Below are 12668 nucleotides of genomic sequence, written 5' to 3'. Positions count from 1 at the left end.
AACCCACATCCTCACCTTTGCTGCTCATCCCACAGATGCATGTTCCTTATAAATGTGGCAGCATTTAATGGTGAGAAATGAACAGATTTATTGCCAAGAACCATTAATACAACAAAGAAATCATCTACCCAACATAAATTTGTGCTGTGTTTAGTTTACCTTAAAAAATATGCTAAAAGTACTGACAGTAAAAGTACAGTATTGTGTTATGTAGTTTTTACAGAAAGCAGTGAAAAGTTTGCAGAGTGGAAGGCAGAATGGGAGCAGCGAGGTCTTTTTATTGCTTCATCCCTTGATTCACTCAATAATGACAGTGCAGTGCATCTACCACCCTGGCAGTGATAATGTGGGAATGATTCCTAACAGTTTTATAATTGTATTTATGTATTGTAGTAAAAGTACTAAACTCATCGGAAAATATGTGCTGAAATAAAAATGGAACAAAAAAGAAAAAAAAAATACTCCAGTTGATACAGATACAGCATTTTTGTACTTACGTACAGTGAAGTAGTTCTACTTTATGTCTATACATACCTGGTCCCAACACGTCCAGCTAGCTGACTCCATCTGTTTTCATTCACTTTTAGCTACATTAGCATGACTGAGCTGTACTGTTCCTTTAAACCTGGCTCAAAAGGTGTGTGTGTGTGAGAACAGGGAACTGCAGTGCACTGACAAACACATTTGGAATCATAAAAGGTGCTGTCATGCCTGAAACAATGCCTGAAGAGGGCTGGCTTGTGGTCAGTTTCTGTGTCATCATCACTAGCAGCCAGTTAACCAAGCACTGGTGTGTTGAGTAAGCACAGTGGTAGACTATGTTTGTTTTATGAAGAAACTTAAATTATGTTTTTTTTAAATAAATAAAGCCAATAAAGAAGCCAGGCTAAACAACATTTAGTTATGTTTTCTTTTTAGTTTTTTCTCTTTTTTCCCCCCTATTTTTCTCTCTAGTTTCATGTTTGCTCCCTCAATTAATAAGTAATAAAAATAAAGTCTTGAATAGTCCTCAAAAAAAGGGGTGCTAGATGTGTTTAATCACAGTTATTCATTATTCATCAAATTTAATCATAAATATTTAAATGTAGAATAACAAATCGATGTAAGATCATCACAATGGGATAGAGCTGCAACTAACAAGTATTTTAATAATAGATTAATGTGTCGATTTTTTTAAAAAAGAGAAAAATATATTGAAAAAAATAAATAAAAAAGAATTAACCTGACAGTTACAATACATTTTATTATTAACATTATTTAATAACACAACATCACATATATGTTATGTAAATATACACCTCCCTGTAATATCAGGGTCAAAAAAGACCTTGAAAAAGATGTAACTGCTACATTAAAGGTTGAACAGAAAATTCTAAATGTACTAAAAATGAGACACTTTTTGTTTAACTACTCTAGCAGGCTTCAAGAACATTGAGTGAGAGAAGAAATAGAACTTGTCGCTAACATTAGCTTAACTTAAACTACGGCTCTGTTCTGGAACTGCTGGACGAGCAGCCACATTTAAAGAGGAATTTAGGGTAGAACTGAAAACTCAGGGAAAATGCTAAGGGAAAATAACTTTTTCAGTGGAATATAAAATTATTAAGAATGAGACACAACTCTCAGCTACTCTAGCAGACTCTAAGAGCATTGAGTGAGAGAAAAAATAGATTAAAGTCTCTACAAATATCCTTCACCCATGGCTCCAACATGCACTTAATGCAGCTTAACTGCTTTACTGACATGGCTTTGGTTGGCTGTCCAACCATAGGGAGTAGTAACTGTATTTATGTGTATAATAACATAGACCCAACTAATCGCGTATTAAAATAATTGGCAACTATTTGAAATATTATTTGTATTCAATTAGTTGTTGCAGGCCAACTAAAATTCAAGGGTCAGTCTTCTACAGTAACATATAATAAGGGAGTTTGCTAGTGCCATAAATATTTCTGAGACTTTTATTTAATTGTGCATGAAATTGTGATGTTTCCAATTCTAAAACTTTCATCCATTCTCATACAGGCCCCAAATCATCAGTGCCCCTTTTATCTTTTGCCCCTGCCTTTTAAACACCACTGGCTATTATCACTGGGCTGAATTCCCAAGTGAGCATGATGTTGCAGTTTTAACAGGGAGAGGTCAGATGAATGGTCATTAATCATAAACCCAGATGGGAAACTGTATCTAAGAGACATTTTTGTGCAACATAGTAAAACAGTGCAATGTTACATTTGCTATTTGTATGTGTAGTAAAGTGTACATTCACTAGTTACTAAAATTCTAAATAATTGTATACAAGACAACCAACAAATGACCCTCATAGTCATCAATTAAAATCTGTGGATAGACCTCTAAAGAGCAGTGCAGCAAGACAGTGCTCACAGGTATCTTTAACAAGTCTTTAACAATAATAGGTGAAAATATTTAGTTGAGAATCTGTGAGTCTTATTAAAGGCAAACTTTTGTTTGTTTATATGAAAATGTGAAAGATAAGAGATGGAAATTATTTGTCAATATTAGACTTAATCACATTTATTTGATTTAGCTCATACGTGTGTGGAACTGGTCAGTTCTGCTGCTTCTGTAAAACGCAGAATATCATCAGATTTAATCTTTATGTTAAACAGTTTTTTTTTTCATTACTAAATCATTAGCTCCTCCCATTGACCTCCTCTATCTGCATATTTTTTTAGTTGTTTTGCTTGTTTTAGAAACCATTTTCATGGTGCTAGGTGCACTACCTTCCACATTTGTGTTTCCATTTTTTAACCCCTTGGTTGCTGGCAGTAATAATTACCATGTGCCCTGCTGCTGTATTTTTACAATATAATTGAAATCAATTACATATGTACCTAATTTTGACTTCTTGAACTGCATTTAACCCTATTAAGCTGAATAAATAGCAAAGCACAAGTAGAGCACAAAGAGAGAGAGATTAAAACATGTCATTACCAGTGTATATGCTACATTTTATGTTGTACTGTTTTTATTATTATTTTACATTAAGCAAATATAGCAAATAATGTGACAAGGAAAACTCCCTTAATGCTAGAGAAAAAGACACTCACTGTAAACTGAAACAGAACTCATTTTAGGCACTTCCTTCACCAGCCACTAGATGTCAGCCTTAATCAAAAGTTTGTACTCGATACTTGTCTGAAGCAGAACTAGTGCATCTCAAACAACTAGAATATTATAGAAAAAATACTTTATTTCAGTAATTCAGTTCAAAATGTGTAAGTCATATATTATATAGTTGTATTACACACACAGTGATCTATTTTAAGTGTTTATTTCTCTTGTTGTTACAGTCAATGAAAACCCAAAATTCAGTCTCTCAGAAAATTTGAATAGTACTGATGGTCAGTGATAGTTTGAAGAGTCGTCATATGCTGGTGTTGATCCACTGTGTTATATTAAGTCTAAAGTCAGTGCAGTATTTAATTACCCCAGAACCACCTGATTAACTAATCCCCTCCAGACAGGGCTTAAGAGTACTTTTAGTGCAGGTTAATGAAAATAAATTGCTGTTAGAAATTCTGCATTTTTATGAGTATACCATTTACATATTCTTTACATATTCATTAACAAAACATGCTCAGGGTTATGTCAAGTTAAAATGTAACTCTTCTTATCTATCTATCTATCTATCTATCTATCTATCTATCTATCTATCTATCTATCTATCTATCTATCTATCTATCTATCTATCTATCTATCTTCTTGTTTGTGTTCTTCTGACTATTATCTATCTATATTATAGACCCTTTTTTATAAGTGGGTAATTATCTAATATTCCATTTCTCATGTTCATGTTTCTTTAAGTGCAACATAAAACAACAAAAAAGAAGCAAACCAGAAAATAAGAGAAAAATACACAAAGTTCATAAAAACCTTAAAATATTAGACTAAAAGTTAATGCATAAAGAAAAGTGAAATCAAGTACATCAATATATAAATATTATAATAAAAAAGTTAAGTAATAATAAATCATAAATATAATTTAAAAAATCTACTTTTTAATGTTTGCTCTATCTATCTATCTATCTATCTATCTATCTATCTATCTATCTATCTATCTATCTATCTATCTATCTATCTATCTATCTATCCTTTTTCTTCATGTTTCTATAAGTGTGTTCTGATTTAATATCCCATTTCTCATGTTCATGTTCTTTAAGTGCAACATAAAACAACATAAAAAAGAAGCAAACCATAAAATAAGATAAACATAGATAAAGTTTATTAAAATCTTAAAATATTAGACAAATAAAATATAATGTACAGAGAAAAGTGAAATCAAGTACATTAATATGTAAATAGTATAATAAAAAGTTAAAACTGAATTAGATTTCTATCCATCAACTATTTATGTTTAAGTGTCTACTTTTGCTTATCTATCTATATCAACTTTTTTTATTTTTGAGTGTTTTTGCTCATTGTATATTTATCTGTATTATATTAAACAATGTAATAAAAAGTTAAATAAATAAAATAATAATAATAATACATATAATAAAAAAATCTATCTACTTTTTGTTTATCTTTTTTGCTCATTGTCTATCTATCTATCTATCTATCTATCTATCTATCTATCTATCTATCTATCTATCTATCTAACTATCTATCTATCTATCATAAAAGTTTATGCATAAAGAAACATGAAATCAAGTACATTAATATAATAAAATAATATTTAAATAGTATAATAAACAGTAAAAACTGAATTAGATTTCTATCCATCAACTATTTATGTTTAAGTGTCTACTTTTGCTTATCGATCTATATCAACTTTTTTATTTTTGAGTGTTTTTTTTGCTTATGCTTATTATCTGTATATCAACTTTTTGATTGTTTTTTGCTCCTTAGCTATCTATCTATCTATATTATATCATTTTTTTGTGTTTTTTTGCTCATTACATTTCTATCTATACATCTACAGGTGTACATACATATCTACATATGTATGTATATATCTCTGTATTTATGTGTCTATCTATCTATGCATCAATATGTAATCAAAAAGCTCTGCTTCCAGTTTTTATATGGACCCTGCTTTTTCACCTCTTCCTCACCATCCTCCTAAATAGACCCAGGAAGCGCTGTAGCCGTCCTCTCTGCAAAAAAACAGAATGAAGTAAAACATGGTGTATAAGCAATGACAGACATTCAAAAAACATGAACAATAGAACAAAACAAAAGCATAATTATTATAATATGATAATATTAATCATTTAAAGACACACTATATATAAATATTACCTGGGCAGCAGGCACTGGCTTGGACTCAGGCTGAAGGTATGCTTCTCCGACCAGCACCGAGACCCGACGGCGTGATCTGAAACAGGCCGGACAAAAAATTGTGTTAATTCTGGTGAAGAGGCGTTTAACAGACTTGCCCTGGGTGTTGGTGGTTGGTGAGGGCAGTCCTGTGTCTTCCTGCTGGGAAGGCTCTGGGAAGCAGGTGGTGGGCAGGTCTGCCATCGGTGGGTCCTGGGTCTGTCCAAGACAAAGATAAAAAAACAGAAGATAAGATAAGAAATCCTTTATTAGCCCCACAGTTGGGAAAATCACAGTGTTACAGCAGTAAAAAAGATATCAAGACACAGAGGGAACAAACTAAGCATTTACAACATAGAAATTAATAAATAACATTATCAAATATTAATAAGTTAATTAATTTAAATTAAAAGGTTGTAGAGATGGTTATGCCTAGACACTGATACCCCCCCACACCCCCCCACCACAACATCCTAACCATAGAATGCCTGTGTGTTCAAGAAATATGGTCATGGCAACCTAAGGCCTTTTCAGAATAGGTTAAATCACATGTGTCAAACACAAGGCCCGCGGGCCAAATGTGGCCCGCCACGTCCTTTTATGTGGCCCGCGAGAGCTTGTAAGATCTTAGTGTCTATAATAAATGGATCAGAAGCGTGCTTTGACCAAAAACTACGTTTCCCACAATGCTTGTCGATTGTATTACCCGCGAAGTTACGGCTTACTGCCACTACACGGCAGTGTAGTCATTGATGTGGAAACCCTGCCGGAGGGAAGGCGTAAGGCGGGTGAAATGTTTATCCCATAATGTCCAGAAAAAGAGAAGCTGATTCAGACGGACGGCTGTGCTTCAAGGCGAAAGACCGGTATGCCTTTTGTGTTACGAAGAGTGTTACTGACCAAAATAAACGCTTTTTAGAAGAGATATAAGTTATGTGTAAATATTTATAAGACAATAGCTGACAAAATCTGTTTTAATGATTTTAATAAACATCACTGTGTCAGCGCTATTCAGTTTCACCGCAGCGAAGGACGAAGACGTGAATCACTTATCTAACCAGCCTGTACTGATTTCTGCTCCAATAACCCTTTCAATAACCTCCAATAGCCTTTTATAGTCTTCAGTAGCCTTCAACAGTCTAACCCTGCAGCCGTGGTGTGTGCACTAAACTCCGTAGTTATAAACATTCTGAGGTTAGCAGCGCGCTAACTGACCTGTTTATAATGTAACGTTAATCCGAGCAGTGACTCCGTGACGCTGCTCTGAACTGCTGCTGTTAGCTGCTTGTGCTGAAAGATGAGCTGTAGAGAGCTGTATTATCCGGTTAGTGGGGTTAAAACCTTTATTTCCTACACAGAAGAACTTAAAATGTTTTAAAAACGCTCCAGACTGGCTCAGCTGAGCCTGTAGCCCGTGGCTGGGCTGTAGCTCTGACTCAGTGAAGACAGCGGGGGCTTGTGCTGCTGCTGCAGCTCCCACTAGTGGTTGGATGAGGAACTGCTAAATCTGAGGAAATGCTAAATCTATCACATGTTCTTAACAGCTCACAATTTTTGATTTTATATTTATTAAGCCTTATTTCAGTATCAAACGTTTTGATCAAAGTTAATATAACTTGTATTTTATGTCATTTCTATTCACTTGAATAGTTTGGTTCTTGATTGATGGAGTTTTTGGATTTCATAACATGACAAATTAAAAGGATTTATGTTAATAGAGCAACAAGCAAACATTTTTTCCATTTAGAGTTATTTAACATTAAAGAGTAATTACATTCATTTTATATTACATTTGGTTACATTTTATTACATTTATAAGTTACATCTGGCCCTCAGAGGACAGCCAATATGCCAATGTGGCCCTCGGCCAAAATGAGTTTGACACCCCTGGGTTAAATGATTACAGAGGCAAAGAGGGGTATACTCCCTATGAATACCCTCAGTAAACCTTTAGACATACAGCTTGTTTAAAATAACTAATAGAGTGTTCAGTGAAAACTATAGAAAGCTATAGATTATGAATATTAATGACTTTAAAATCAATAAGAGATTGAGCAGACAAGCAGTCTGTGTTATCATACACACTGTCTTAACCTTGAGGATTATAAAGGTTCACCTTCAGGTCTACTGCTCTTAAGATAAGCCTCATTAAGCCCTTATGTGGACCACACACACACACACACACACAGAAAGTTATTTTCATCCAACCTGCTATCAGGTTTAGTCAATATAGAAACAAGATATAAATGTATGTATCATTTAAGATGACTAATGATTATCACGTAATGTAAAGAAATACAGGAAGGTCGTTGCTTAACTTTCCAAAGTAGGCCTTCAGCCAGGCTGTACTGCATTTACCCTAAGGTACAGTAACAAGCTGCTAGATAAGCTGCACATATTTAAAGCCATTTCATTCTGAATAGCTGGATGTTTCCCAAGGTATATATGTTGTTACTGATGGAAACTTTTATAAAGCGCCATTATTTTTGGTACCAGTGTGTTAAATGTAGCATAACATTAAGGTGACACTGAGTTCTAAAACACAGCTAATGTTTAACTTGCTGTAACATCTTGAACAAGTGAGCTCTTTGGCCCAAAAAGCACTTCAATGTCACCGGATTGAGCTTGATTATTAGCTTTGCTTACACACACACAAATAAATTCAGTATTCCTTACAAGTTTAGGAATAAACTGTTCTACACACTTTCAAAAAGGTCCCAAAAGAAAAAAAGTAAAAAAAAATCTAAATATCACATCTTTGTGTGGTTAAATCGTTGTCAGTTATGATGGAAACATCTAACACCAAAATGCACAACATAACACAAAAGCGGGAGAAAAGCATTGAGCAAGGGGTGCTTTATGTGTGTATTTTGACTGGTAACGTATATATACACTGATCCATAACCATAGCCATAACATTAGTACCACCAGTGCATAATATTGAGTGGGTCTCCCTTGTTGCCACCACAACAGATCTGGCCAAATCTGAAATAAGACCTCTCAGAGTGTCTTGTGGTATCTGGCACCAAGAGGTTAACAGCATTTTCTGTCACAAGTCCAGTAAGCTGTGAGGTCGTTCTCCCTAAATTCCTTCAAAGAGCCTTAGGTCCCTATGACCTCATCTTGGACCACTTTTGCTTGGTACTGATCACTGTATATTGGGAAAAGACCGAAGGCCTAAGCCTGATGTTTTAGAGATGATCTGACTAGTGTAATATAATAACAAAATCGAAGTCCTTTTTTTTAAATCCCGCTTTTCTCCCCAATTAAGCTATGTCAATCATCCCACCCGCTCAGCTTCTAAGCTCTACTCTACCCAGGGGCGTAGCAGCAAATTCTGGGCCCTGTACACCCTCTATGTTAATGGGCCCCTATCCATGCCAGTAAACAAAGGAAAGTGAGCGAAAAAAAAATCAGGATTTTCATGGGCCCCTCTCCCTACTCGGGCCCTGGGTAGTCAGGTCCACTTTTCCCCCCACTACCACGCCCATGACTCTACCTATCACTATTAATGCTCCAACACCATGAGGGTGAAGACTAGCACATGCCTCCTCCGATACCTGGGAAGTCAGCCACCACTTTTTCAACGAGCTTGACTTGGCTCTTGGTTTATTTTATTTGAATGCCAGGACGAGAAAAAAAAAGACTTACTTAAACCTTCAATCCTAACCACCTTACACTGAACGATCAAGATGACTCGTGAAATAGTGACGTGAACAATGTCAACAATCAAAAGTAGAGGTACGGGAAGCCAGAATAGGCAAGAATATTTTACGTGACAAACGATCTAAAAAAAAAAACTTCGACTTTTCGCACTTTATATGCCTTATATGGTTTTTACTTTAATATGTACAGTATTTTTAAAAACAGGTAGCACTTTAAAGTCATTATTTAAAACCATTATATTTTGCACTACTTTGATTTAAACATGTAAGTAGATTTTGCAAGAATTATATTTTTTATTGCATTTTTATCTTAAACAAAGGCAAATGAATAGCAGTGAAACTGTGAATCTTTGCTATACAAGGTTGTAACAAAAAAAAGGTGGGAGGGGGAGGCTTATAGGCAGAGTTGAACATAAAATGTGATCCATTAAAAAATATCAAGAACTAACAGTGTGGCAGAAAAATAAAGTGTTGATATGGACAAAAAAGTTGTGAGTCTCTAATAAATCACAGTATTGATAGACAATTTGCAATTTAATATGCAATATGTATTGTATGTAAACTCCACAAGAAGCATGATGGGAAATAATCTCAAAAAGAATCTTGCAGTCAGTGATCCCCGTTTTTTGCAAAATCTTAGCCTGTGAGAAAAAAGTCTGTGAGTAAAAAGTCTGTGACTTGTCTTTAGACGTGAGAGGGTGTCAGACTTTAGTCTGTTCAAAGTATTTTCAGTTTTTTTTTTTTAAAGTAGTATAGTGTATGGGCAGCATAAGCTGCACTATCAATGCCACCGTGCGCATGCGCAGATGTGGGGGCGCTTCGCCGCGGTGAGTACAGGAGCTGAAGTGCAGGAACAGGAGGCACTGCAGCTGAACAGAGGGCAGAACAGAGAGAGAGAGAGAGGGAGAGAGACATAAACATCCAAATACAGGTTTTAAACGTGGTTGAACACAGTCTCGCGGTAAGGAGAGTCTGGCTGTAGGTCTGTGCAGTGAACACGTGACTAAACACAAACACCTGGTGAGGGAAACCTGCGAAACCCGAGCCTGGAACTTCATGACAGAGCGCTGCGGACCAGCACGAGCGGTGAGTTCTGAGCCACTTCTGTGTGTTTTTTGTGTTTTTAATCGGTTTAAAACGTTTAAAACGGACTCTTCAGACTTGAGGTGTAGAAGTTCAGGAAAGTCCTCAGACCGAGTGTTTCTGCTCGAGTCTGCTGGAGACTGCACCACTCCAGCGTCTTAATTCAGACCATAATTATAAGATATGTAACGTTAATTGTAATGATGAGAAACCCATCAGCACTGAACGTCCTGAGACCTGGTGTTTTCTCGAAGCTTTGAGGTGATATCTGATAGCTGGCCGGCTGGACAATGTTAGGTTACCTGAATTACTGCGTGTTTTCTCTCCACCCTGTTCTCCTTCAGGTTTCTCAGTTCTCTCACACCTGCTCTCCTGTTTGAATTATTTTAGGAGTTTTAAGGGATTTAGGAACCTATGTTTCTTCTCCCCTAAACAGCTTCGGCTCTTTTTATTAGTAAGGAAATAAATAACTGCTGTTTAAAAACAACAAGTGCTGTTTGTGGTGTGTTGAATACAGAGCTGCATATACAGCTGTGGAAAAAATAAGAGACCACCTAAAATTCATTAGAGTTTCTTTGATTTTACCAAATTTAAAAACCTCTGGAATATAATCAAGAGCAAAATGGATGATCACGAGCCATCAAATCATGCTTATTTGCTTGAATTTGTGGCATAAAGTTATCCAAAAGCAGTGTGTAAGACTGCTGCAGGAGAACATGCCAAGATGCATGAAACCTGTGATTAAAAGCTAGGGTTATTCCACCAAATATTGATTTCTGAACTCTTAAAACTTTATAAATATGAACTTGTTTTCTTTGCATTATTTGACGTCTGAAAGCTCTGCATAATTTTTGTTATTCAGCCATTTCTCATTTTCTGCAAATAGTTATCAGTCGTTTATTGAATAAAACAACAAGGTCCGTTTTACTCAAACATATACCTATAAATAGCAAAATCAGAGAAACTGATTCAGAAACTGAAGTGGTCTCTTATTTTATTTATTTTTTTTACCAGAGCTGTAGACTCTACAGATAAACTGCAATATTGCGATATTAGGTGATATCTAGGTTAAAATATTAGAATCAACATACCAGCTGTTTTCTATTAACATGAATAATGAATTAGGCCATGCCATACATTGGACAATTAGTAATTGACATTATTATTGTGACAGGACTTGAGAATTTGTCATAATATCTGCATACTATGCATGGATATCTGTAGGATATCGTACACAAACACGGCAAAATACCAAACAAATATTACATAATTTTCATTGGCTAAGTATTGGAGTGGATTAACAAAAGTGTAGGATTTACAGACAGTATCACTATTTTCCAATATAAAATGTAGCTAAAAGCTAGCTGTAAAGGTCACATCTCACAAATCTTTGGCATCTAGTGTCTGTTTCAAATGACTTGGCTGATCGAGTGCAATTTATATGTAGTACAAACTGTATTTCTTAGTTTCTAACACCACTTGTAGACTTGGATTTGGACACTTTCTTATCATCAACATGCTTTGCTGAGCAATGTTTAAATCTCCATACAAGCTACTGTACATACAACCTAAACCTACTGTTAGGAAAATATCTGAACATCACAGCATTCAGTTACTACTAACCATAACTTGCTATAATGAGTGGAACATCATTGTCTGCAAATCTCAGGCTCATTGTGGCATTATACTGCATGCTTGAATATCTGTAGATACCCATATCAATCAGATACCATCTTTGTCCCTCCTTTCTCTTTTTAGTAATACATTTGTTTGAAAGCACTTAACTTAATATGGTCATCTAAATAATGTCACCCTCAAATTGTGACACAAATATTCAAAGTCTCCAAAGAAACAAACAGATACATTATGGCAGGTCTATGGCACCGCTAAAGTTAGGTGCATTTATCATGTTTTTAAATTAAACTGAACCTGAGTTATGAAGCCAAAAGAATACTGGCACGTAGGCTTGAACACACGTAGGCTCTGGTCCTAGGGAAACATTTACGTAACAGTGTGGGCTAAATGGATCATATCACATACACATTGACTAAATCTAGCAATCTAGACACAAGTGAGTTTAATCAGATGTTCTTGAAAGGTGATATCAGCAGACTGTGCTGGACACAGGCCCTCAAGGACCAGAACTGAAGAACCTCCTCTCTGCAAAAATGTCTTACAAACAAACGATGCTTGTTTTCACTGAGATATTTTGTTCCGTTTTCCTTTTATGAAATGACCCCAAATGAGATCTTGCACAATATTCATAATTGGTGTTATTCCGAGCTTTTGTTGGATTCTTTTTTCCTCTTTTAAAAACTAGATAACAAAAACATGGACAAAGCTGTTTTTATTTAAATATGGCTTCACATATGTTGTTTTTTCACATTATTTAAAAATTTCATGATAAATAGACCAATAGAAACTCTCTAAAACCTGTTGACTTATCTGTGACTTTCGTTCTAAATTAACATTTTTTTTTTTTTTTACTTCTTCGTTGAATTCATGTTTTTATGATACAATTTTTTTTGGCATAACTGCTACAGTATACTATACTATTCATATTAATACAGTGGTAAAACATTGCTAAAGCAACATAACACTAGAGCTATTTTATATTTGATATAGTATTGTGATGCA

General features: G+C 35.1%; 1 protein-coding gene across 1 annotated transcript in view; it reads left to right on the top strand.

Moving 5' to 3' along the window:
* Window positions 1-9783: 9783 nt before the first annotated feature.
* The window catches only part of kank1a (KN motif and ankyrin repeat domains 1a), a 96500-nt gene continuing 93615 nt past the window's right edge, over window positions 9784-12668 (top strand). The window contains exon 1 of the mRNA XM_007257715.4: window positions 9784-10034. The gene's annotated coding sequence lies outside the window, so the exon portion shown is untranslated. The remainder of the gene's footprint in view (window positions 10035-12668) is intronic.

This window comes from Astyanax mexicanus, chromosome 22, assembly GCF_023375975.1.
Source record: "Astyanax mexicanus isolate ESR-SI-001 chromosome 22, AstMex3_surface, whole genome shotgun sequence".
NCBI classification, from domain to species: domain Eukaryota; kingdom Metazoa; phylum Chordata; class Actinopteri; order Characiformes; family Acestrorhamphidae; genus Astyanax; species Astyanax mexicanus.
This window is presented reverse-complemented; position numbering and strand designations above follow the sequence as displayed.